Below are 27,964 nucleotides of genomic sequence, written 5' to 3'. Positions count from 1 at the left end.
ACTTACCCTCTTATTTTCCTTGTTGGTTGTAAATCTTCATCTGTCTGCTGTGTTTTGAATGAGCTCAGTTCTATATTGAAGTTTCTCTCCCCTACTGCAATAACTTGAACAAAACCCATCTTGCTGTTTTTAACAAGTGTCTGGTGCAAAAGTTTTCTTTAACACCACCTACATGAGAATCGTAAGAAGTTGGTTAAAATACACATCCCTGGGCCCACTTATGATCCACTGGATCAGAATTTCTGAGTAGAACCCTGGAAATTGTGTTATAAAGGCTTGAAGGGAATTTTTTTCATGCATCAGAGCACTGGGTAGAGATTTTCATTGTGCCATGTCCCTTCCCCCCACAACCCCATGAATTGTATTTGTGGCTAAGGCCCTTGGCTGGCTGAGAGACACAGAGCAGACACTAGATCAGCTCACCATGTGACATAACTGACTATGTGAATCTTCAGAATTGGACTCCTTCTGAGCTGTTTTCTTTACTTCCCCAAAAAAGAAGCAATGGAGCAATGCTTTGTTTTTCACTTCAAAGACTGGTCTTAGAAAAATGTTTTAAGGTTCATTTCAGCCTGAATATTTGAAAAACACTATTTGCCCCCCTTCCCTGCATAAATAAATACCTTGCGACTGGAAGGTGTGCTAGAGAAGGAAGACCACACAATTGTAACTGTTTATAAATTCTGACCTCTCAAACAGCAGGGTGGTTTTAGAGGCATATAAACATTTAAAATGCTAAAACAGCAATATGTAACAATGCGTTTAAGTGTCTTAGCTATACAACACCTTTCTCAACAGAGAGACTGGTGGACAGAAAGGAGCTTGGAATGAGAGCATATTTGAGTTTAAGCCACAGTTTTTGTGGTCTTGGGCATATGCCCAAGTGAACATTTGAGTGAATGTTTGTTCACTCAAAAGGCGTCTATGTGGACACGATTACACTGTAGTGGATCTCCTCCCCTCAGGCACTGCACTTATGGTCAGTCCCTCCAACTCTAGTACACAACAGCCCTTGAGAGCACTGCTGCACAGACATGGCCTATGGGGCACTGCTGGCCTCTAAACTGGGGATCACAGAAATAGAACTTAGAACAATTGCTGAGTAATTCAGTGTCCATTGAACCTAATAATCAAATGTTGAGGCAGTTTGGAGATAATGACCCTGATTCTTAGTGGGAGGAGTGGTATGTACCTACAAGGATGGGAGATGTGGTTGTAGACCATCTTTGAAGGTTAGCTATCATAACCTTCCTGCCCCTTGTTTATTTTTTACAAGACCCCACTAGTCATTAAGGTTCATGTGACAATCATTTCATATTCAAGTTTTCAGGGCTGACAGTAGCTCAGTGAATGACCCAGTAGAATTAAAAGTGAGGACTTCCCTGGTGGTGTAGTGGTTAAGAATCCACCTGCCAATGCAGGGAACACGGGTTCGAGCCCTGGTCTGGGAAGATCCCACATGCCGCGGAGCAACTAAGCCCATGCACCACAACTAATGAGCCTGTGCTCTAGAGCCCGAGAGTCACAACTACTGAAACCCAAGTGCCTAGAGTCCGTGCTCCTCAAAAAGAGAAGCCACTGCAATGAGAAGCATGTGCACCACAACGAACAATAACCCCCGCTTGTCGCGACTAGAAAAAGCCCGTGCGCAGCAACAAAGACCCAAAGCAGCCCCAAATAAATAAATAAATATATTTTTTTAAAAAAGGAATTAAAAGTGAGATTACACTATCATTCCCAAACCCTGAAACTATAGACTCCGGTCCCCATGCTGTCATTTTCCATTGTGTTTTTGCACCTGCTGTTCCCTCTGCCTCTAGAATGAAAGGACCAAAAGAAGGAAGTACTAGTGGACAGATAGATGGAGAGAAAGGCCAGTAGTGGAGGTGAACCCTGAGAAAAAGAGATACTTGCTAGGCAAGGGTGCCTGACTTGGTAGATAAATTTACATTTTGCAGGTGCTAGCAGCATTTTTTATTTATGTGGAAAGTGATTCTGACTTTCCTTCTCAAATAACAAGCAAAAAAAAAAACTTTTCAAAATGGTAGTCTATATTCCAACATGTTGTATTTCTATTTGCTTCATTCGTTTACTCAATAAACCTCATTGAACATCTACCAGGTATAAGACATCATTCCTGATCATGAGAATACAGAGAAATCAAGGGGCCATCCTACTTACATGCCTTTGATCACCCTGTTCTCTCTGCCTAGCCACCCCCCGCCCCCTTCTTCTTTTGGTTCACCTCCATTCACTCTCCCTAATGGAGATCATACCTGTTACCTGGAAACTTCAGCTTTTCCTCACATGATACTCCAGGTGGGACAAAGAAACCTGTTATAAGGATAACACTGAATTCACCTTGAGTAATAAAAATCAAACTATTAACCAACTTTACTAGTTTAACCTCATGAGTAATGATGAATTTGGAATAGACCTGGTCATCAGAAAACAAGAGTGCTACAATTTGCCCCTGAGAACCTCTGAACGATGCCACTGCTGCATGCATCTTGGTCTGGGCAGCCAAGTGGTTAGCACTCTTGTTGGCAGGAACACCCCCCAACACACACCACCCGACCAGGCAGTTAGAACAACGAATGGCTGTAGCATCATTATTGCTACACTTGAAGTGCTATAAAAGGGTATTTAAATACTTGCGGGTGCCCTGTAGGGAATATTGAATAATTACTAAAAACAAGATACACTGTTACTAACACCATACATCCAGGTGTTTGGGATTATGAGCAATATGAAGCAAAAGCAAGGCACAGATTATATTGTGAGGGAAAGTTCCGGTTTCTGACTTTTAAAATGAGTATGTTTCTTTTGAGAAGAGTGATTGTTTCAAGAGGTTAACACCGTGGGCTTGTTTTACCATGCAAGAGATACCACCCTTTACTCCCTGCCTGGCTGTTTCCAGATGTGGGAATTTGGAGAAGGTTCTCCTTAGTGTAGAAATCAGTGTTTCAGCTGGAAGGAGATGTAGCTGTAACCCAGTCTAACTCATCTCCTCTTCCAGATCACTCAGGGGATCAGGTTCTGAGCCAGGACAAAAACAGATCCTCAGGGTCTGAGAAGGCTGATGTGTTTAACCCATGTTACAGAGAAGGGCTGGGTAGGTGAGGACAGGGAGGCTCTTGCTTGGATGCAGAATTTAAGGAGACACTGAAAAACTTAGTAATCAAGGTAAATTATATTTCATCTAATATTTAAAAATCACAAAAAAATACTAAATTATAGAATCAATGGAATTGCTGTTTTTCTTTTTGACCCAGGCTTCAATATGGCTTGGCATGACACTGTTAGTGATCCCTTTATTTAAAATTTTGATCTTTTTTTCTTTAAGAATTTTTCTGTATTAATTTTGAATTTTATATTGAAATATTATTGATCCATTTTTGAGTACTTCCTTAAATTTTGTGCCCAAAGCTAGTGCCTCACTTGCCTGACCCGATTCCCACACTGTTACAGATGTTCTGCTTTGGACAAACATAAGCACAATTGGCAAAGAGAGAGGATGTCTCCAGGGGGGCTCAAAATCATACTCTTTCTCTCTCTTATCTTACTTTATCTTTCCTGCTCCTTTTTACTGTATTTCTTGCACACAGTCTGATTTTGAGTTGAGGAGCCAAACAAAAAAAAAATAAAAATAAAAAAAGAAAAAGAAAAAGAAATCATGGATTGTCTTATTTGCACTGGCAGGTGGTGTCTGATGTAAGATCTTCACTTACAGCTTCCTACAATACCCCTAATTGGTAACTCACAGTTCACAGGATATTCTAGGTTTAAAACAAACCTAGGATCAGGACTGAAAATGTATTTCCAGAACATCTACAGGGAATATAAGAAACTTGGGATTAGGTAATTCTCTATTATAAAACACCCACAGGCATAAAAAGTATTAGGAGACAGTGGGTGATTTAAAAGCCTTCTCCTATTACCAAGTAGTTCTTGCCTCTCCATGTACTGGTGTGGAGTGTTGTCCGTGGACAATACTGACTTACACAGGCAGGTACAGCTCCTACAACGGTGTCCGGTTCATGTAGAAACGCACATGTGCACAGCCAGGCACAGAGATAGATGGAAACACACTCACCAAAATGTCCATCGTGCTTATTCTGGAAGTGGGGGGGGGGGGGCGGGCGGTAGTGGAATACGAGATATTTTTCTTCGTTTATTATACTTCCATGTATTTTTTTTTAACATCTTTATTGGAGTATAATTGCTTTACAATGGTGTGTTAGTTTCTGCTTTATAACAGTGCATCAGTTATACATATACATATGTTCCCATATCTCTTCCTTCTTGCATCTCCCTCCCTCCAACCCTCCCAATCCCACCCCTCTAGGTGGTCACAAAGCACCGAGCTGATCTCCCTGTGCTATGTGGCTGCTTCCCACTAGCTATCTATTTTACGTTTGGTAGTGTATATATGTCCATGCCAATCTCTCACTTTGTCAGAGCTTACCCTTCCCCCTCCCCATATCCTCAAGTCCATTCTCTAGTAGGTCTGTGTCTTTATTCCCATCTTACCACTAGGTTCTTCATGACCTTTTTTTTTTCCCTTAGATTCCATATATATGTGTTAGCATACTGTATTTGTTTTTCTCTTTCTGACTTACTTCACTCTGTATGACAGACTATCCATCCACCTCATTACAAATACTTCCATTTCATTTCTTTTTATGGCTGAGTAATATTCCATTGTATATATGTGCCACATCTTCTTTATCCATTCATCTGACGATGGACACTTTGGTTGCTTCCATGTCCTGGCTATTGTAAATAGAGCTGCAATGAACATTTTGGTACATGACTCTTTTTGAATTATGGTTTTCTCAGGGTATATGCCCAGTAGTGGGATTGCTGGGTCGTATGGTAGTTCTATTTTTAGTTTTTTAAGGAACCTCCATACTGTTCTCCATAGTGGCTGTATCAATTTACATTCCCACCAACAGTGCAAGAGTGTTCATTTATACAACTAATACTTTTAGAAATATCTTTTGCACATGTTTCTTGAGAAAGTATATAACATGCATAGCTGTTTAAAAGCACAAGTTTGAGCCAGACAGTAAGGAAGGCATAGGGCTTCTTAGAAAAAAAGTTTTGAGCTTGAAACTTTGAAAACAAAGTTCAGATTTTCTCCTCCAACATTTGACATTTGAATGGGAGAAGAATGTACAGGTGGACAGTAAAAATGCCCCAGATATGAATACTAACATGTAGCAATGGGATAAAGAAGGATTCAGAGCACTCAGTGGACTCTTAAGGAAAATGGATCCACTGAATGGGACTGAGAATACACTTTATTTGATTCCACTTCAATTCTTTACAAATTACATTAAAAATAGAAAATTGAATTTATAATACAAAACCAGAGAAGCAGTCTCTGTGAACCAAAGATAATGAAGAATCCATACAAAAGAGGGGATAGATGAGATAATGCAAGAGGAAGAAGTCCTGCCCAAAATGTGAGCAGAAAAGGATGTTTAGGAAAGATGGGCATAACACCTGTGGCTCTCCGCTTGGTGTTGGTGGGCATGCAGGGTGGGAGGGGCAAATATAAAAGCGCATTGCTGCTCGAGTGTAGTCCCACCCCGACTGTCCTCTCGCTCATCCCAAATCAGAAACCTTAAAGGCTTCTTCCATTTCTAGAACTGGAACAATGCAGGGATCTGACTGGATTTGAGCTGTTACCCTGGAGAGGTTGACTGCAGGCACATCTTGCCCTTCCTGCACACAGAACAGTACACCGATGTGCCTCACAGAGAGGCTGGCAAGGATCAAGGGTGAGCACACAACCAAGAACTTCTCAACAACCAAACAAAGACTAAATAGGACAAAGAAAACATGATCAGTCCAAAAAAGTCAGGAATGTAGGGATAATGAATGTGAAAGCATGGTAAATAGGAAAACTTTTCCTATGCTATCATCAACAATAAACAATCAGAAGAGGAAATCCTTCCTTAGTTTAGGAGACAGTGCTGGTTGTCCAAAGTGGTTAGAATTAGCAGGCAGGGTGAGTACCAAAAAGGAGAAAGCTTTGCATAAGGAGAGGGCTCTGAAGAGCTGCGGAGTGACCTCTTGAGTCTTCAGCTGTGTTCCTTTCAGCACATGCGTTTGAGAAAAATACCTGAAGAACAGAGGGAAATACTGTATGTTCCTCTTTAAAGACTTTGTTTAGTTAAGTCCTATATGAGCTTCCTCTGGGAGAGTTTCTGTTATATGAGCTTCCTCTGGGACAGTTTCGGTTAATTTTTTTCATGGAATAACCCACATTTTGCTGTTTTTTTAAGACTTTTTTTGTTGTTGTTAAAAGTTTGGACTTTTGATCATTATAATGTGGCAACTCTGGAAATCAGATTCTCTCCCTCCCCAGGTGTCCTAGTCAGCTCAGGCTGCCATGACAAAATACCATAGACTGGGGCACTTGAACAACAGGAATTTGTTTCTCAAGGTTCTGGAGGCTGGGAAGTCTGAGATCAAGGTGCTATCATGGTCAGTGTCTGGTGAGAGCTCTCTCTCTCCGGGTTGCAGATGACTGCTGTCTTTCCGTGTTCTCACATGACCTTTACTTGACCTTTACAGAGGCGTGGAGAGAATTCTTCTGCCTTTTTTTTTAAGGCCATTAATACCAACATAAGTGCCCCATCCTAATTACGTAATCAAACACTAATTGCCTCCCAAAGATCCCATCTCCAAATATTATCACACTGAGGATAAGGCTTCAACATATGAATTTTAGGGGGACACAAACACTCAGTTCGTAATACCAGAATTTGCTGGATTTTAAAAAATTGTTGAAGGTTGTAGTAGTTCATTTGTACTTAAACTTTTCCAAACTAATTTTGCAAAAATGTTTCCTTATCATGTGTGTTCACTGAAATCTCTGTTCCTTTAGCTCATGTTCTAATTTTTTTTTACAGAGATTTCTTTGAATGTCAAGAGCTGAAACAAATAAACAGAAAATACCCCCAAAAAGGAGAGGACAGAGAAAACACCATCTCTCCAAGTCTTTGCAGACTGGCTTTGTGCAGGGTCACATCTTCATCAATTAGGTAGAATTGCTCTCATCCTTGGGTGAAAGGTCATGTCTTCTCAGGTCCTTTCTGAGCATGCATTTTGTCTGGGAATACATGTGGCTTTCTAAATTACCTGATATATGCAGTTGCTTTTGAATGTCTTAATTTCCCAAAGAGTCTCATTCAAGCCTCTCCTCTGGGTTTTACATGTTTTACTGTATGACTCCACCAGGGATCTCTTACCCCTGCATCTGTGGGTTGGTCGTTCCCTCATAGCTTTACAAGCGGTGTCTGCTGCTTTTCTCATCTGTGTTCCCAGTTAAAGAGGACAAATTTAAACAAGTCAGTCCTTCAGGTATTTCACAGCAAGTTGTGATCAGAAGTACACAGTAATATGCAAATAAGGCCCCTACTCCCTCCAGTTCAAGGGTGACACTGGGAACCATGTTGCCACCACTTAAGACTGAGACTACCACTACCACTTAAGACTGATGTTGGGTAGGTGATAAGGCAAGGGTGAGGAAAAACATACACAGAACTTCACTACCATTTTGAAGATGGCTTTTTCTTGATTGTATATTTGCTTGGGTGCTTTAATCTTTATTTGTTTACAAGAGTTCCTACAAAGCTGGTTCAGAAAGTTTCTGGTTACTTTTTTTTAAACATCTTTATTGGAGTATAATTGCTTTACAATGGTGTGTTAGTTTCTGCTGTATAACAAAGTGAATCAGCTATACATATACATATATCCCCATATTCCCTCCCTCTTGCGTCTCCCTCCCACCCTCCCTATCCCACCTCTCTAGGTGGTCACAAAGCATCTGGTTATTTTTTCTGATGTTTATGTGTGGAAAGAAGAACTTAGTGGTTCCTAGACCACCATTTTGCTCATGTTACTGTGCTAAACTCTTTTATTTTTGCTATCTCTTACAGTTTTTAATATATAAGTATTATTAAATGCATATTTTAATATATATCACTGATTGTTTTCGAAATGTTAAAACAACCTTGCATTCCTGACAAAAATTAAACTTGTTCAGGTTTATAAACCTTTGTGTGTATTACTGGATTCAGTTTATAAGTGTTTAGTTGAAAAAAACATTTTTTTGGATCTATTTTTTGTTCTGGTAATTTATTTGGTTTTGCTATCAATATATATTGGCCTCATAAAATGAGCTGGGAAATATTCCTTCCTATTCTATTTTTTTTTGGAAGAGCTTGTGAATGATCAGTATTAATTATTGGTATTAATAATTGGTACTAATACTCTTCTTTGAGTACTTGATAGAATTCACTAATAAAGTCCATCTGGGCCTGGGCTTTCCTTTGTACGATGTTTTAAAATTATTAATTCTATTTCTTTGCTTGTAATTCTATTCAGATTTTCTATTTATTCTTGAGTTAGTTTTAAAAAAAATTGAAATATATTTGATGTACAATATTATATTAGTTTCAGGTGTACTACCTAGGGATTTTGACATTTATATACATTATGAAAGGATCACCATGATAGGGCTAGTAACATTTGTCCCCATACAAATTTACTACAATACTATTAACCACATCCCTTATGCTGTATGTTACATTCCTATGGGTTATTTATTTTATAACTGGAAGTTTTGTACCTCTTAATCCCCTTCATCTATTATGTGCAACTTCATAAAACCCCTTCCCTCTGGCAATTACCTGTTTGTTCTCTGTATCTATGAGTCTGTTTTCATTTTGTTTTGTTGCATTGTTTTTTAGATTCCTCATATAAGTGGGATCATAAGGTATTTGTGTTTCTCTAACTTATTTCACTTAGTATGTTACACTCTAATACATTAATGTTGTTGCAAATGGCAAGATTTCATTTTTAATGTCTGAGTAATATTCCATTGTATAAATATCCTGCTTAGGGTAATTCTATGTCCTGGCTATTGTAAATAATGCTGCAGTGAATATAGGGGTGCATATAACTTTTTGAATTAGTGTTTTTTCTTTCTTCAAGTAAATACGAAATGAAACTGCTGAATTATATGATAGTTCTATTTTTAAATTTTTGAGGAAACTCAATACTGTAGCTACACCAATTTACACTGCCACCAACAATGTGTGAGTGTTCTTTCTTCTCCACATCCTCACCAACACTGGTTATTCGATGTCTTTTTCATAGCTGCCATTCTGACAAGTATGAGGTCATATCTCATTGTTGTTTTGATTTTCATTACCCTGATAATTAGTGATGCTGAGCATCTTTTCATGTGTCTGTTGGCCATCTTTATGTCTTCTTTGGAAAAATGTCTATACAGGTTCTCTGTCCATTTTTTAATCCGGTTGTTTGTTTTATTCATGTTGAGTTGTATGAATTCTTTGTTAACCCCTTATTGCATATACCATTTGCAAATATCTTCTCCCATTCAGTAGGTTGCTTTTTCATTTTGTCAATGGTTACATCTATGTGCAAAAGCTTGGTTTGTTATAGTCCAATTTGTTTATTTTTGCTTTTGTTTCCCTTGCTGCAGAGATATATCCAAAAAATATTGCTAAGACCAATGTCAAAGTGAGTACTGCCTATGTTTTCTTCTAGGATTCTTATGGTTTCAGGTCTTACATTAAAGTCTTTTATCCGTTTTGAGTTCATTTTTGTATGTGATTTGAGAAAGTAGTTCAGTTTGATTCTTTTGCTTGTAGCTACCCAGTTTTCCCAACACCATTTTATTGAAGAGGCTATCTTTTACCCATCGTATATTTTTGCCTACTTTGTTCTAGATTAATTGACCATATTTCTGGACTCTCTATTCTGTTCCATTGCTCTGTGTGTCTGTTTCAGTGCCTGTACCATACTCTTTTGATTACTGTAGCATGGTAGTATAGTTTGAAATAATGCAAATACAGTCAGCTTTGTTCTTCTTTCTCAAGATTGCTTTGGTTCCTTGGGGTCTTTTGTAGTTCCATACAAATTTTAGAACCATTTTTCTAGTTTTGTGGAAAAAGCCATTGTATTTTGATAGGAAGTTCATTGAGTCTGGAGATTGTACTATGGTCATTTTAACAATTTTAATTTTTACAATCCATGAGCATGGAATATCTTTCTATTTGTTTATGTGGTCTTCAATTTCATTCATCAATATCTTATAGTTTTCAGAGTACAGGTTACTTCCTTGGTTACATTTATACCTAGGTATTTTAATTTTTTTTGATGCAACTATAAATGTGATTGTTTTCTTAATTTCTCTTTCCGATAGATTTTTATTAGTGCATAGGAACACAACAGGTTTCTGTATATTAATTATGTATCCTGCAACTTTACTGAATTCATTTATTTGTTCTAATAGTTTTTTGGTTACGTCTTTAGGGTTTTCTATAAATAGTGTCATGTTATCTCAAAATAGTGGCAGTTTTATTTCTTCCTTGCCAATTTGGATTCCTTTAATTTCTTTTTCTTGCCTAATTGTTGTGGCTAGGACTTCCAATACTATGTTGAATAAAAGGGCAAGAGTGAACATCCTTGCCTTGTTCCTGATCTTAGGGAAAATAGTTTGAGATTTTCCAAATGAATATGATCTGGCTGTGGGTTTGTCATATATGACCTTTATTATATTGCAGTACACCTAGCTGAATTTTAATCATAAATGTGTGTTGAATTTTGTCAAATGCTTTTTTGTAACTATAGAGATGATCCTATGATTTTTATTCTTCAATTTGTTAATTTGGGCTATGTCACTGATTGATTTGTGGATATTGAACCATCCTTGCATCCCTGGAATAAATCTCACTTGATCATGTTAATGATCCTTTTAATGCACTGTTGAACTCAGTTTGCTAATATTTTGTTGAGGGTTTTAGCATGTATGTTCATCAGTGATATTGGCCTGTCATTTTCTTTTTTGTGATGTCTTTGGTTTTGGTATCAAGGTTTTGCTGGCCTCATAGAATGAATTTGGAAGTGTTGATTCCTCTGCAATTTTTTGAAATAGTTTGAGAAAGATAGGTGTTAACTCTTCCTTAAATATTTTGTAAAATTCACCTGTGGAGCTGACTGGCCCTGGACATCTGTTGGGAGTTTTTTTTTTTTTCCCCCTACAGATTTAATTTTGTTACTGGTAATTGGTCCGTTCATATTTTCTATTTCTTTCTGATTTAGTCTTAGGAGATTTATGTTTCTAGAAATTTATCCATTTCTGTTAGGTTGTTTATTTTATTGGTGTGTAATTGTTAGCAGTACTCTCTTATTATCCTTTGTATATCTAGGGTATCAGTTGTAACTTTTCCTCTTTCATTTCTGATTTTAATTATTTGGCTTCTTTTTTTTTAATGAGTCTGGCTAAAGACTTATAAATTTTGATTATCATTTCAAAAAACAAGTTCTTAGTTTCATTAACTTTTTAATTGTTTTTTAATCTCTATTTTATTTATTTTTTCCCTGATATTTATTATTTCCTTCTTTATACTAACTTCGGAATTTGTTTGTTCTTGTTTTTCAAGCTCCTTTAGATGTAATGTTAGATTGTCTCTTTAAGATTTTTCTTGTTTCCTGAGTTAGGCTTGTATCACTATAAACTTCCCTCTTAGAACTGTTTTTACTTCATACCAAGATTTTGGTTCACTGTATTTCTTTTCATTTGTCACCAGTTTTTTTTTTTTTAAGGAATTCCTTTATTTTTATTATTTATTTATTTATTTATTTATTTATTTATTTATTTATTTTTGGCTGTGTTGGGTCTTCGTTTCTGTGCAAGGGCTTTCTCTAGTTGCGGCAAGTGGGGGCCACTCTTCATCGCGGTGCGCGGGCCTCTCACTATCGTGGCCTCTCTTGTTGCGGAGCACAAGCTCCAGACGCGCAGGCTCAGTAGTTGTGGCTCACGGGCCCAGTTGCTCCGCAGCATGTGGGATCCTCCCAGACCAGGGCTCAAACCCATGTCCCCTGCATTGGCAGGCAGATTCTCAACCACTGCACCACCAGGGAAACCCTGTCACCAGTTTTTAAAAAACTTCCTTTTTAATTTCCTCAATGGTTGTTTGGTAGCATAGGTTTATCTTCCAAGTGTTTTTGTTTTTGGCAATTATTGTTTTTCTTCTTGTAGTTGATTTCTCATCTCATAGCATTGTGGTCAGAAAAGATGCTTGATATGATTTCAATCTTCTTAAATTTATTGAGGCTTGTTTTATGGCATTGCATGTGATCTCTCCTGGAGAATGTTTATGTGCACTTGAAAAGAATGTCTTCTGCTGTTTTGGGTTGGAATGTTCTCTATATATCTGTTAAGTTTACCTTATCTAATGTGCTGTTTAAGGCCAATGTTTACTTATTGATTTTCTGTCTGGCTGATCTGTCCATGGTGGTAAGTGGTATGTTAAAGTCCCCTACTTTAAGTCCCCCAATTTTCTCTTTATGTCTGTTAATATTTACTTTATGTATTTAGCTGCTCCCATGTTGGGTACATATATATTTACATTGTTCTGTCTTAAATTCTTGTTGAATTGATCCCTTTATTATTTTGTAATATCCTTCTTTGTCACTTGTTACAATCTTTGTTTTAAAGTCTACTTGTGTGATGTAAGCATTGCTACCCTGGCTTTCTTCTCATTTCCATTTGCATGGAATATCTTTTTCCATCCATTCACTTTCAGTCTCTGTGTATCTTTAGATCTGAAGTGAGTCTCTTGTAGGCAGCATATATAAGGCTCTTTCTTTATTTTTTTTATCCATTCAACCACTCTATGTCTTTTGATTGGAGCAGTTAGCCCATTTACCTTTAAAGTAATGATTGAGAGTTATGTACTTATTGCCATTTCATTAACTGTTTTATAGCTGTTTTTGTTTGTTCTTCTGTGTTTCTTTCTTGTAGTGCTCTCTTCCCTTATGATTTAAGGACCATTTTTTATATTATGTTTTGGTCCTTTTCCTTTTTTGTGTATGTATCTATTATAGGTTTTTGGTTTGTTGTTGATGATCTATTAAGGTCTATAGCATTCTAAAAACTGTCCATTATTACTCCCTGTCCTGTGTATTTTGTTGTCATATTTTGCATCTCTTTATTTTGTGTATGCCTTAAGTATTTATTATGAATATAGATGATTTTTACTGCTTTTGTCTTTTAATATTCCTACTAGCTTTATTAGTGGTTGATCTACTACTTTCATGGTATATTTGCCTTTACCAATGAGATTTTTTCCTTTCATAATTTTCTTATTTCTTCTTGTGGCATTTTCTTTTCAGCTTAGAGACGTCCTTTTAGCATTTCTTGTAAAGCCAGATTAGTGGTACTGAACACTTGTTGCTTTTGTTTGTTTGTAAAACTGTTTATCTCCCCAATTCTGAATGATAACCTGGCCCAATATAATATTCTTGGTTGTAGTTTTTTCCTTTCAGTATTTTGAATATATTGTGCCACTCCCTTCTGGCCTGCAAAGTGTGTTGAAAAGTCAGCTGACAGTCTTATGGGCATTCCTTTGTATGTAACTAGTGCTTTTCTCTTGCTGTTTTTAAGATTCTCTCTTTATTTTAATTTTTGCCTTTTTTTTTATTATAATGTGTCTTGGTGATAATTGCTTTGTGTTGATCTTGTCTGGGACTCTCTGTGCTTCCTGGATCTGGATGTATGTTTCCTTTCCCAGGTTAGGGAAATTTTCAGTTATTATTTCTTCAAACATGTTCTCTGCCTTTTTCTCTCTCTCTTCTTCTGGGAACCCTATAATATGAATCATAGTACACTTGATGTTGTCCTACAGCTGTCTTAAACTATCCTTATTAAAAATATTTTTTCTTCTTTTTTCTGTTCAGCTGAAGCAATTTCCACTCTCTGCTTTCCAGTTTGCTGATCTGTTTCTCTGTATCATCTAATTTACTATTGATTCCTTCTACTGTATTTTTTATTTTAGTTATTGTATCTTCATCTCTGTTTCTCTTTGTATTTTCAAACTCTTTGTTGAAATTCTGACTCTGTTAATCTAGTTTTCTCTAGCATTAGGTGAGCATCTTTATGATCATTGCCTTGAACTCTTTACCTGGTAGATTTCTTATCTCCACTTTGTTTAGGTCTTTTTCCTGAAGTATTGTCTTGTTCCTTTATTTGGAACAGGTTCCTCTGACTCCTCGTTTTGCCTAATTCTGTGTTTTTTTCTATATATTAAGTAGATGAGTTATGTCCCCTGATCTTGGAGAAGTGGCTTTATAGGTGACATCAGATGGGGCCCAAAAACACACTCTCCACTGGTCACAGCTATATGCTCTAGGGTGTCCCATATGTAGGCTGTGTGCACCCTTCTCTTGTAGCAGAGCTGACTACTGTGAGTACACTGGTAGGTATTGCTCACTCCAGGCCCAGGTCACTGTGAGGCCCTGCCTCTTGTGTTGACTGCCAGCCCACTGTTTGAAGGGTAGGCTTCAAGTGTGACTGGCTGTGCAGCTTTGTGGCATGCAGCTGCTGCAGGCCCACTGGTACCTGGGGCAAGCACCTTGTGCAGCTGTTGGTGCAGCCTGGTGATATGCAGCTGTTGTGGGCCCAGCTGGTGGGCAGGGCTGGCTTTCCTCATGGCAGGCTTCATGGCCAGTGGGGTGTGGTCACTGAGGGCCACCGTTGGGTGGAGTAAGCCCTTGCTATAATAAGCTAGAGGGATGTTTCCAAAATGTTGCTTGCAAGTGCTGGTGATCTTGTGATTGAACAAGCTCCCCAAAATAGCTGTCGCCTGCTTCTCTGTTCCTAGAAGGAGTCCCAGTTGCCTCCTGCCTTTCCTGGAGGCTCTCCAAGATTAGCAGTTAGGTCAAACCCAGGGTCCTTTCAAACTACTGTCTTTGCACTGGAACTTTGAACATATGAGATTTTTTTGTGTGTGTGCCCCCTCTAAGAGCAGAGTCTGTTTCCTTTATCCATCCAGCTCTTCCAAATGTAAGCCCTGATGGTTTTCAAAACTGAACATTCTGGGGGCTTGTCTTCCCAGTGCAGGAGCCCCAAGCTGGGGAATCTGATGTGAGGCTCAGATCCCTTGCCTCTTGGGGTGGACATCTGCAGTTGTAAGATATGCCCTCTTTGGGGGTTGCTGACCCAGGGTTATGGATCCTGATTATTCTGCATCTCATTGTGACTACTTTATATCTGTAGTCGTGGATAATATCTTTTGATGCTCTTCATGCTGCTCTCATAGATAGTTGCCTTGTAAGTTGTAATTCTAGTGTGTGCATGGGAAGAGGTGAGTTCAGGGTCATTCTATTCCACCATTTTGGGGGAAGACCTCTTCTTGAGTTAGTTGTAGAAGTTTATTTCTTTCTTGGAGTTTGTCTATTTTGCCTAAGTTGTTTAATTTTTTAACATGTGGGTCTTTATAATATTCCCTCATAATTCCTTTTTTATTCTTATAAGGTTGATAGTATTATAGTCTCTTTCTTTTTTGATATTAGTAACTTGTGTCTTCTAGGTGTTCTTGGTCATTCTATTTAAAGTTTTGTGAACTTGGCTGATCTTTCCAAATAAATAACGTTTGCATTCATAGATTTTCTCTGTTGTTTTTATATTCTCTATTTTATTCATCTCCACTATAATATTTATTAGACATTATTTTTAATTTTCCTCATTCTGCTTGTTTTGTTTGTGTTTCTGTTTGCGCTTCTTATTCTAATTTATTAAGGTGGTATTTTAGATTATTGATTGACATCTTTTACATAGGCATTTGTGACTGAAAATTTAACTTTAACACTGATATATTTGCCTCTCATACTATTTGGTATGTTGTATTTTTGTTTTCATCCATTTCAAAGTATTTTCTAATTTCCCTAGTACTTTCTTTTTTGGTTCATTAGTTATTTAAGAGAGTGTTGTTTAATTTTCACAAATTTGTGCTTTTCACAAATGTCCTTCTTTTATTGATTTCTAATTTCATTCCACTGTGGTCAGAGGTCATATTTCATATTCTTTCAATTCTTATAAACTAATGGGAACTTTTTTTATGTCCTAACAATATGATATATCCTGAGAATATTTCATATGCAGTTGAGAAGAATGTGTATTCTGCTATTGTTGGGTGGGTTCTATAGATATATATTAGGTCTTGTTGGTGTAATGTGTTGTTAAATTCTTTATTTCCTTGGTGATCTTCTGTATAGTTCTGTATTGAAAGTGGGGGTGTTAATATTTCCAACTATTGTTGCTGAATTGTATATTTATCCCTTAAAGTCTATCTATCTTAATTTCATGGGTTTTGAGGCTCTGTTTCTAGGTAACTATATGTTTATAATTGTTATGTATTCTTAGTGAATTTACATTTTTATCATTGGAAGATGTCCTACTTTGTCTCTAGTAACAATTTTTGTATAAAGTGCATTCTGCCTTATATTGTATTAGCCATTCCATCTGTCTCGTGGTTGCATGGCATAATATTTTCCATTCTTTAACTTTCTATTTGTGTCTTTGAAACTAATATATGTCTCTTATAGATATATAGTTGGGTCATTGTTTTAATTCATTTTGTCTTTTTATTGGTATGTCTAACCATATGCATTTGTAGTTAATACTGATAATGTAAATGAGGTGAATAGCCATTTTGACATTGTTTTATAATGTCATATGTTTTTCCTTTCTTCATTTAATCAATTTTTGTTACTTAGATATTCTACAGTGAAACTTTTTTTTTTTTGCTATTTTTTGAGTTATTTTCTTAATGCTTTTCCTGTGGGTTGTCCTAAAATTTTCAGTTTGCAGATCTTTAACATCCTTTGATAAATTTATTTTTAACTCCTTTTACTTTTTGATGCAATAGCAAATGGAATTGTTTTATTTCTTTTTCAAATAGTCCATTGTTAGTGTATAAAAGTGCAATTGAATTATTTTTTAACATCTTTATTGGAGTATAATTGCTTTACAGTGGTGTGTTAGTTTCTGCTTTATAACAAAGTGAATCAGTTATACATATACATATGTCCCCATATCTCTTCCCTCTTGCATCTCCCTCCCTCCCACCCTCCCTATCCCACCCCTCTAGGTGGTCACAAAGCACTGAGCTGATCTCCCTGTGCTATGTGGCTGCTTCCCACTAGCTATCTATTTTACTTTTGGTAGTGTATATATGTCCATGCCACTCTCTCACTCTGTCACATCTTACCCCTCCCCCTCCCCATATACAGATTGCCAACAGACACATGAAAGAATGCTCAACATGATTAATCATTAGAGAAATGCAAATCAAAACTACAATGAGATATCATCTCACAGTGGTCAGAATGGCCATCATCAAAAAATCTAGAAACAATAAATGCTGGAGAGGGTGTGGAGAAAAGGGAACACTCTTGCACTGTTAGTGGGAATGTAGATTGATACAGCCACTATGGAGAACAGTATGGAGGTTCCTTAAAAAACTAAAAATAGAACTACCATACGACCCAGCAATCCCACTACTGGGCATATACCCTGAGAAAACCATAATTTAAAAAGAGTCATGTACCAAAATGTTCATTGCAGCTCTATTTACAATAGACAGGACATGGAAGCAACCTAAGTGTCCATCATCGGATGAATGGATAAAGAAGATGTGGCACATATATACAATGGAATATTACTCAGCAACTGAATTTTTAACATTGATTTGTCGTCTTGAAACTTTACTGAATTTACTTATTTGTTCTAACCATTTTTTAGTGTTCTCAATATATAAGATTATGTCATCTGCAAAAAGAGACAATTTTACTTCTTCCTTTCCAATTTGTTTTTATGTCTTTAAAAAAATTCATTCACGTTTTTTATTGAACTGTAATTGATTTACAATGTTATTTTAGTTTTAGTGTACAGCATAGTGATTCAGTATTTTTATGGATTATATTTCATAAAAACATTATATAAGGTATGGTGATAATTCCCTGTAATATACAGTATATACTTTTGCTTATTCTTTTTATACATAGTAGTTATATATCTCTTAACCCATAACCTTAACTTGCCCCTTTCTACTTCCCTCTCTTCACTGGTAACCACTAATTAGTTGGTTTTCTATATCTGTGAGCCTGTATCAGCTTTGCTATATGCATTCATTTGTATTATTTTTTATATTCCACATATAAGTGATATACACCATTTGTCTTTCTCTGTCTGATATTTCATTAAGAATAATATTCTCTAGGTCTATCTATGTTGCTGAAAATGACAGAATTTCATTCTTTTTTATGGCTGAGTAGTATTCCATTGCATATATATACATACCACATATTCTTTATCAGTTCATCTACTGATGGACAATTAGGTTGCTTCCATATCTTGACTATTATAAATAGTGCTGCAACAAACATTGGAGTGCATGTGTCTTTTCAAATTAGTGTTTTCATTTTTTCTGAATATGTACCCAGGAGTGGAATTGCTGGATCATATGGTTGTTCTCTTTTTAGCTTTTTGAGGAACCTTCATACTGTTCTCCATAGTGGCTGCACCAATTTACATTCCCACCAGCCATGCACAAAGGTTCCCTTTTCTCCACATCCTCTCTAACATTTGCTATTTGTGTTCTGTTTGATCATAGCAATTTTGACAGGCGTGAGGTGATATCTCATTTTGGTTTTGATTTTCATTTCTCTAATAATTAGAGATGTTGAGAAACTTTTCATGTGCTTGTTAGCCATCTGTATGTCTTCTATGGAAAAATGTCTTTTCAGATCTTCTGCCCGTTTTTTGACTGGGTTGTTTGTTTTTTGATATTGAGTATGAGTTTTTTTATACTTTGGATATTAACCTCTTACTGGTCATATCATTAGCAAATATTTTCTCCCATTCCATAGGTTGTCTTTCTATTTTATTGATGGTTTTTTTGTCTGTGCAAAAGCTTTTAAGATCAACTAGGTCCAATTTGTTTATTTTTGCTTTTATTTTATGTTTTTGCCTTAGGAGACAGATTCAAAAAATATTTCTATGATTTATGCCAAAGAATGTTCTGCTTATGTTCCCTTTTATGAGTTTTATGGTTTCAGGTCTTATATTTAGGTTTTAAATTATTTTGAGTTTACTTCTGTATACAGTGTGAGAAAATGTTCTCCTCTTATTGTTTTACATATATCTCTCCAGTTTTCCCAGCTCCACTTGTTGAAGAGATTGTCTTTTCTCCTTTGTATAGTCTTGCCTCCTTTATCATAAACTAATTGACCAAAAGTGAGTGGATTTATTTCTGAGCTCTCTCTTCTGTCCCATTGATCTATGTGTCTTTTTTTGTGCCCATAGCATGCTGTTTTGATTACTGTAGCTTTGTAGTATAGTCTGAAATCCTGGAGGGTTATACCACCTGCTTTGCTCTTTTTTTCTCAAGATTGATTTGGCAATTCAGGGTCTTTTGTGGTTTCATATGAATTTTAGGATTATTTGTACTAATTCTGTGAAAAACGTTCTGGGTATTTTGAAAGGGATTACATTAACCTGTAGAATGCTTTGGGCAGTATGGCCATTTTAACAATATTAATAATTTCCAATCCAAAAGCATGGGATTTCTTTCCACTTCTTTGTATCATTTTCAATTTCCTTTATTAATGTTTTATAGTTTTCAGTGTGTAGGTCTTTCACCTCTTTAAATTTATTACTAGGTATTTTATTCTTTTAAATATGATTTTAAATGGATTTTTTTTTGCTTTCTCTTACTGACAGTTCATTATTAGTGCATAGGAGAACAACAGATTTCTGTATATTAATCTTGTATCTTGCCACTTTGCTGAAATAATATTTTAGTTCTAAAAGTTTTTTGGTGGAGATTTTAGGGCTTTCTGTATAAAGTATTATGTTATTTGTAAATAGTGATGGTTTTACTTCTGCCGTTTCAATATGAAAGACTTTAATTTTTTTTTCTTTTCTGATTTCTGTGGCTAGGACTTCCAATACTATGTTAAATAGAAGTGATGAGAGTGGGAATTCTCGTCTTCTTCCTAAATTTAGAGGAAAGGCTTTTGTCTTTTCACCACTGAGTATGATGTTAGCAGTGGGTTTGTCATAAGTGGCCTTTATATTTTGAGATATGTTCTCTCTATACCCGCTCAGGTGAGAATTTTAAATTATGAATGGATGTTGACTTTTGTCAAATGCTTTTTCTGTATCTATTGAGATGATCATGTGACTTTTGTCCTTTATCTTGTAAATGTGGTTTATCACATTGATTGATTTGCAAATGTTGAAACCATCCTTGCAGCATTATTCACAATGGCCAAGACATGGAAACAACCTTAGTGTTCATCAGCAGATGAACAGGCAAAGAGACTATTAAACATAGGTAATATTTTTATTTATATTCACAATAGCCAAGATATGGACACAACCAAAGTGTTCATCAATGGATGAATAGATAAAAAAAGATGTGAGATATATATATATATATATATATATGTATATATATACACACACATACACATACATATATGTATATGCATATACATATTCAATGGAATAATATTCAGTCATGAGAAAGAAGGAAATCCTGCTATTTTTGACAACATGGATGGACCTTGAGAACATTATGATAAGTAAATAAGCCTGACAGAGGAAGACAAATACTGAAATACTGCATGGTATCACTTACATGTGAAATCTTAAAAAAAAGTCAAGTCATAGAATCAGAGAGTAGAAAAGTGGTGGCCGTTGCTAAGGGGTAGGTGAAATAGGGAGAGTTTGGTAAAAGGGTACAAACTTTCAGCTATAAGATGAATAAAGTGCAAGGATGGTGACTGCAATTAACAACAATGTATTATACAATTGAAATTTTCTAAGAGAGTAAAACTTAAATGTTATCACTAAAAAAAAAAGACAAAAATGTTTTTCATGTGTTGCCTTTTTCAAAAACAAGAAAACAAACAAAACGGGTGAGTGATTTCCTTAATGTACAAGAATTTTATAAATAACTAGGAAAAGTTTCAACAGAATGAGAGAAAACAGAGACTGTGGACAGAAGAAGAAGCATAGAAATATTTGAAAAGTTGCTCAACTTCACTCCTGAGTAGGAAAATAAAAATTGAATATTATATTGAGATACCATTTTCATCCATTAAAGTTCTCAAAAAGATTGATTACTTACTATAATGATGAGAGTGTGGGAAAATCAATATTCCTTACACTTTTAGTGAGAATAAAAATTGGTATAACCTGTTGGGAAAAATATTGTAGTATTTATAACCTAAATTTCAGGTTCTAAGAATTTATCTACAGATATTTTAATATATGTGAAGATATATATATATATATGATATGATATATATATAGATATATATATTCATATATATAATATAGTACTAACTATATATAGTTATATATAGTATATATAGTTATATATAAAACTATATAAAGTATTAACTATATGTAGTATTAATTTAAACATTTTTAGTAGTAAATGATTAGAAGCAAAAATAAATGATGAAATATTTTTATAACAATTCCAAGCAGATAATAAAAAGAATAAAGTAGACTTTTATGTATGCCTATATTTATAAAGAAACCAGGATGCATATCAGTGTTAATATCATGGAACTAATAACGTAGGAAAAGGAAAAGAGAATGAGAGAGAGAGAGAATCTAGTATCTATCTCTGGAAGAAGATTAAGATATTGGTAATAGTGGCCACTATAAGAGAATAGAACAGGCAAATGGATTTAGGGGTAGGAAGGCATTTCATTTTGACTGAATTTCCTGTTATGCATTTCAATTTTTTTTTGCCAGGGACATAAATTACCTTAAATTTCTTAATTGAAAAGAAAAAACAGATTAAAGTACTGGGAAGAAACATAAGTCAGCATCACTGGCAAGCAAAAAAAAAAAATCTTAGCATTTGTAAAACTCAATATCAATTAGTACTGTGATAGCTAAAATTGGATAAAATCTGGATTTCCTTACTAGCAACATTACTTTCACTACATATCAGATCAGGGGAGGGCGGTTCTTGGTCCTGCCTTGTTAGGAGAGCTGTGTTCATTTCTGTTATCTTATATAATAAGAAAAAAAGCAGCATAACCTCTTATTTAAAGCTGAGACCTTGTGATATGCATTATTTCATTTAATCTTTCCAACAGCTCTAGTAGTAGGTACTATTATTCTTTTGATTTTGAAAATATAAAAATTGTGCCACTGAATGCTTAAACAACTTGCTCAAGCTCACAAAGCTCAATAATAAAGGAGGATCTCAGTCCACATCTTCCTGATGCCACAGCACGGAGCACTTCTAACCATTCTGCCACATTGTCTCCAGAGTGGTATTGACAAATGCTAGTTTTCCAGATGACTGAGCCAGAAATAGTGAGGGCTTGGAACCCACAGGTGGTAGTGGTGTCACAAAGGCCTCCTTCTGAATATTTTACATTTCATCCTTTAATAGTTGGGCTACATGTGCTTTGCTAGATCAAAAGGATAGAAACGGACCCATTGGACCACTAGAAATTTCACTGAGAGGGAGGACCCCTGAATTTTTGTCAGATTTATTTCCCACTCTTTAATATACAAATGTCTTACCAATAAGTCTAGAATAGTTGCTACTTCTTATTCACTAGGTCTACTTAGAAATAGGCCAAAGATGTGGAAGTTAAAGGGAATAAATGTAAACTTAATGCTCAACAAATGCACACATCTTTTAAGACTCTTCAAGTATTGAATCTCATATGAAGGTCTTCCTTATTCCCCTCTTGCAACTATAACTGGCTGCTCCCTTCTTTATGTCCTCTTCTATTATCTGAAAGCATATGTGTAAGATTGGTATTGTTTCTTTCTTAAGTATTTAACAGAATTTACCATTGAAGCTATCTAGGCTTGGAGTTTTCACTGAGAGAAGGCTTTTTATTACAAAGTCCCTGGGAGATGTTCAGTCTTCTTGATATCTTGTAACTTAAATACTATGTAATAAAATTCGCAAAGCTTGGGCTTCCCTGGTGGCGCAGTGGTTGAGAATCTGCCTGCCAATGCAGGGGACACTGGTTCGAGCCCTGGTCTGGGAAGATCCCACATGCTGCGGAGCAACTAGGCCCGTGAGCCACAATCACTGAGCCTGCGCGTCTGGAGCCTGTGCTCCGCAACAAGAGAGGCCGTGATAGTGAGAGGCCCGCGCACTGCGATGAAGAGTGGCCCCCACTTGCTGCAACTAGAGAAAGCCCTTGCACAGAAACGAAGACCCAACACAGCCATAAATAAATAAATAAATAATTTTTTAAAAAAATAAAGAAAAAGAAAAACCACTAATCTGCTTTCTGTCCTATGGATTTACCCATTTGGGACATTTCACAGAGACGGAAACACTGTGGCCTTTAAAAAAAAAAAATTCACAAAACTCTTAAGTATAAGGGGATAAGACAGAGAAGAAAACAAAGATTTCACACACACACTCATAAAAAATGAAATACTCATAACAAATACAGCCCTCATTTCTGTAAGTGATCACAGGGTCATAGCTGATATTTATAAGTGTCTTCTTCCAATTACCCATTCAATATTCTCTCTGCCCTCAGCAAGCTCCTTAGCTTTTTGTGGTTCTTTACCTGGTGGGGTGACCCAAATCTTTATTCCTCAAGGGTCTGGGCTATTAGTAGCCCTGCCTGAACTGGGTTATTGTAGTTTTCCATTAACTTTAATCACAGGGCATGGTAGTACCGAGAGACATCCTAATGTATCTCCTGTATTTCACATGTATTCTTTTTTACCTCCACTGTGGAGTAGCAGTCCAATTTCTCCTTGATAGTCAGAATTAATTGCCTCAGTCAATATGGTAAATTCATTCTTTGCCTTTTAATCCAGAGACATGATTAGTCCAAAATGGCCAGGTGGTAGTCTTAGCTTCCAGTTCAATGGAATTACTGTTATATTTGCTGGTACAGCCAGTCCTCCCTTTGGAACCAAGACCTCTAGAAGAGCAGAGCCTGCGGCTGCAGGGACAGAAAGCACAAAATTTTGCTAGTGGGTCACTAGGGGTAATAGTGAGTGGTGCCACTCTCATTTCCACTCCTTGATTCCTGGACCCATTATTCCTGGTTATAGGAAAAACAGCACCATATATTGGGTGCTGATTCAGAGCACATACAACCTCCTGGAGAACTTTACCCCAGCCCTGCATCACATTGCCACCTAGCTAGCACTGTAACCGCATCTTCAAAAGGCCATTCCACCATTCTAAAAGTCAGCTGCTTCAGGGTGGTGGGGAACATGGTAAGACCAGTAAAGTTCATGAGCATGGGCCCACTGCTGCACTAAATTTGTTGTAAAGTGAGTTCCTAAATAAGAAGCTATGCTGTGTGGAATACTTTGCAGTTGATAAGGCATTCTATAAATCCATGGATGGTAGTTTTGGCAGAAGCATTGTGTGCAGGGAAGACAAATCCATAACAAGAATGAGGATAAGTAGGAAGAGAACACTGCTGTTTCCATAATAGAAGTGGTCCAATGCAATCAACCTACCACCAAATAGTTGGATGATCACCCCAGGAAATGATGCCTTACTAGGGACTCAGTGTTGGTCTCTGCTGCTGGGAGATTGAGTACTCAGTAGTGACCCTGGAGAATAGAGGTCCATGGTCCTGAGCCATGCATAATTTTTATCACTGCCACCATGGTCACTTTGTTCATAAGCCCATTGAGCAACGACAGGGTGGCTGGAGAAATATGCTAACCTATATATATAGAATGGGTCATCCCATCTACTTAATTAAAATTCTGTTCTGCTGAGGTCATCCTCTGGTGAGCACAATATCTTAACATTTGCTTGTTCATACATAGAGATCTATCCATGTACTTCCTCCCCAGACTTCTTTGTCACCAATTTTCCAATCGTGTTCCTTCAAAGTCCCTGACACCCATCCAAACCATTTGTCACAGCCCATATATATATATGTGACTATATATATATATATATGTATATATATATATACATATATATATATATATATATGTATATATATATATATATAGTCACACAGTGGGTCATTTTTCTTTCTAAGCAAAATGATCAACCAAGTGCACTGTTTGAAGCTCTGCACAATGGGGAGATTTCCTTTCACAACTTTCCTTCAGGGACATCCCAGAAAGGGACTATAGTGAAACTGTCCACTTTTGGGTAGTGCTGGATATTATGCAGAGCCATTGCTAAACCAGGTCCAAGTTACCTCTTCCTCAGTTAGGGAACTGTAGAACTCCCCACAAGGACATAATTGAATTCTGGGAGAGAGTAGGTAGTGTTGCAGGAGCGGGGACTGTGGACATTTGGGTCACTTCATCATGTAACTTACTTGTGCCTTCAGGGCATGCCCAGGCCTGATCACATAGACCATTCAACATTTGATGATGGAGTGCTGCTGTCCATGCCCAAATTTATGGCTTTTTGGGTCAGACAACATCTAGTATATAATAGTCAACTTAAATCACATGGTAACTTGGTGGCTCATGGTTAAGTGTTCAGTCACTACTAAGGACCAGTAGCAGGCCAAGAGATATTTCCCAAAAAGAGAGTATATTTTCTGAAAAGGATGGAAGGGCCTTGCTCCAAAATCCTAAGGGTCTCTGCTGTGATTCACTTACTGGGGCTTGCCAAAGTCTGTAAACAGCATCTCTATCTGCCACTGCCACTTCAAACACATGATCTGATGAGTCATATGGCTCAAGTGGCAAAGCGGATTGCAGACTGAACAGCAGACTGGACCTATTGTAGAGCCTATTCTTGTTCTGAGCCCTACTCAAAACTAGTAGCTTTCTGGGTCACTCAGAAAATAAGCTGGGTAGCATACCTAAATGAGAAATGTGTTCCCTCCAAATTCAGAGAGGACCACTAGGCAGTGTGCCTCTTGTTTTGGTTGTAGGAGGGACAAGATGCAACTTATCCTTCACTCTCACTAAGTAGAGAACCCCTGAATTTTTGTCAGATGTATTTCAGACCTTCTGATGTGCAAATGTCTTACCAATAAGGTGAGGGTACTTGTTACTTCTTGCTTAATAGGTCCAATTAGCATAATGTCATTAATGTGATGGAACAGTGTGATATCTGTAGAAGAGAAAGGTAATTAAGATTCCTACAAACTAAGTAATGACATAGGGCTGAAGAGTTGATATACTCCTGAGGTAGGACAGTGCAGGTATATTGCTAGTTTTGCCAGCTGAAAGTAAACTGCTGCTAGTGGTTTTTACTAACAGATATGGAGAAAAAAAGCATTTTCCAGATCAATAGCTGCATACCGGGTACCATGGGATGAGTTAATTTGCTCAGGCAATAAAGCCACATCTGGTACAGCAGCCGCAATTGGAGTCACCACCTGGCTAGGCTTATGATAATTCACTGTCATTCTCCAAGATACACTTGTTTTATGCACAGGCCAAATAGGTGAGTTGAATGGGGATGTGGTGGGACTCACCATTCCTGCATCCTTTAAATCTTTGATGATAACACTCATCTTTGCACTCCCTCCAGGAATGCACTATTGCTTTTGGTTTACTGTTTTCCTGGGTAGATGCAGTTTTAGCAGCTTTCACTTTGTCTTTACTACCATAATAGCCTTCACTCCACATGTCATTGAACCAAAATAGGGATTCTGCCAGTTGTCGAGTATGTCTATTTTAATCATGCTATCTGAAACGAGGGAAAAACCACAGGATGGGTTTGAGGACCCACTGTGAGATGGACCTGAGTTAAAACTCCATTGTTTATCTGACCTTCTTATGCCCCAACTCTGACCGGTGGACCACAGTGACATTTTGGGTCTCCTGGAAGTAGTGTCAATTCAGAGCCAGTGTCCTGTAGTTACCCCAAACTATGGTTATTTCCTTTCTTCCAATGCACTGTAACCCTGAAAAAAGACTGTAGTCCGTTTAAGAAAGGCTGAGATAAAGATTAATTGTATATATTTCAAGTAGTGTAGCAGAATCCTTCCTCAAAGGGACCCAGCCCTCCTTTACTCAAGAGGTTCTGGGTCTGTAAACTGGCACAATTCCAGGAATAGACATATTGTGGGGTTGAGATTCTATTTTTATAATTTAAGTTAGACTTCAGTTCACTTAACCTAGAAAGCTTTTTCTTATATAGATTAAGTAAAAATTTACTAGACTGCCCATATTTTTACTCATAAGGACACTATGATCATCTAGTTAATGCCATAGGTCTCTGTGAGTCAGACCATTCTGATTACTGCTTTGACTTTGCTGTCCAGTAATATAATGATGCCCACCTTTTCTTTGATGGTTGAGTGCCATTACTTGGCACTTGCCACCCTGGAATACAATTGTCTCCATTCATCTAGGTTTCTCAATTCATAGGCAGCAGTTCTCAGTATAGTTTTGTTTTTTTGAATTTTATTTTATTTTTTGATACAGCAGGTTCTCATTACTTATCTATTTTATACATATTAGTGTATATACGTCAATTCCAATCTCCCAGTTCATCCCACCACCACTACCACCCCCTGCCCCCGCTTCCCCCCTTGGTGTCCATACGTTTGTTCTCTATATCTTTGTCTCTATTTCTGCTTTGCAAACCAGTTCATCTGTACCATTCTTCTAGATTCCACATATACGCCTTAATACACAATATATGTTTTTCTCTTTCTGACTTACTTCACTCGTATGACAGTCTCTAGGACCATCCATGTCGCTACAAAGGACCCAATTTTGTTCCTTTTTATGGCTGAGTAATATTTCATTGAATATATGTGCCATATCTTCTTTATTCATCTGTCAAAGGGCATTAAGGTTGCCTCCATAACCTGGCTATTGTAAATAGTGTTGCAATGAACATTGGGGTGAACGTGTCTTTTTGAATTATGGTTTTCTCAGGGTATAGGCCCAGTAATGGGATTTCTGGGTCATATGGTAGCTCTATTTTTAGTTTTTTAAGGAACCTCCATACTATTCTCCATAGTGGCTGTATCAATTTACATTCCCACCAACAGTGCAAAATGGTTCCCTTTTGTCCACACCCTCTCCAGCATTTTTTGTTTGTAGACATTCTGATGATGGCCATTCTGACTGGTGTGAGGTAATACCCCATTGTAGTTTTGATTT

This window comes from Eschrichtius robustus, chromosome 5 (genome assembly GCF_028021215.1).
Source record: "Eschrichtius robustus isolate mEscRob2 chromosome 5, mEscRob2.pri, whole genome shotgun sequence".
NCBI lineage: Eukaryota > Metazoa > Chordata > Mammalia > Artiodactyla > Eschrichtiidae > Eschrichtius > Eschrichtius robustus.
The sequence above is the reverse complement of the archived record's forward strand: the minus strand, read 5'-3'. Positions refer to the sequence as shown.